This window comes from Oxyura jamaicensis, chromosome 3, assembly GCF_011077185.1.
Source record: "Oxyura jamaicensis isolate SHBP4307 breed ruddy duck chromosome 3, BPBGC_Ojam_1.0, whole genome shotgun sequence".
Classification (NCBI taxonomy): Eukaryota; Metazoa; Chordata; class Aves; order Anseriformes; family Anatidae; genus Oxyura; species Oxyura jamaicensis.
In genome coordinates this window covers 104,420,573-104,421,519 of record NC_048895.1, presented here as the reverse complement: position 1 = coordinate 104,421,519, position 947 = coordinate 104,420,573, and positions in this window count along the sequence as shown.

Below are 947 nucleotides of genomic sequence, written 5' to 3'. Positions count from 1 at the left end.
TTTTTTTTTTTTTTTTTTTTTTTTCTCTTTTCCGGGCAACGTGGGTCTCTCCGCGTACTTACGGGAGCCACAGCAGCCTCTTCCCGGTGCAGTCGGCTGGGAGGAGCTCTCCTGACTCCGGATTTGCCTTAATCCATCCCAAAATTAAAGCGGTGCCAGGAGGGTGGCAGAGGGAAAAGGTAAACCCTTTCACCCTGCCATGAAGAAAGCCATGAATGAGAACTCTGTCCCCGCCCAGCACCACTGCGGTCTGCTTTTTATTTTTTTTTTTATTTTTTTTTCTATACAAACATCCCTCCCTCCCCCATTTTATTGTTTCAGCTATGGGAGTTTGGACATATATGAAAGTTTGATGAGCAGCTCCCTGAACTCCCAGCGAGCCTGGCACTTACTCCTTGAGTTTGGCCCCTCTTGTCTTCCCTGTCTCTTGCATAGGGAAGAGCCAAAAATGGGAGAAGAGTTATTTTGGTGTGAGGACGTGTGGATTTGGATGATGCCTTGTGAATCGAAGGAGCCTGCTAATAATGAAAGGACCCTGACAGAGAAGGCTGTCCCAGAGATAAGTGCTTTGGGGCAGAGAGAAAATCTCATTGAACAGGGCTCCAAAAAGGTTGAACGGATTACTCCATAGGGGGCTCATCTTGGTAGGGGAGGTGTCAGAAATGGCAGTGGTGAGGGGTAGTTCTTCCCAAAGAGCATTGTACCCACTTCATCACTCCTTCTCTGTGCCAGGGGCTTTACATGGTCTGATACACAGTTACAAGAGAAATACCACTCAGAAAGGATGGTCATGATGTTAAGCTTGGCACAGGACAGATGAGCCTCTGGTAACAGAGACTGCTGGGATTTGGTCCTGGTGAATGTCCCTTAGGCAGTGGGGAAGGACACAAAACCAGTGATCTGCAACAACCTGTAGGATGACCTGCAAACCCAGTTTTTGCTGTCTG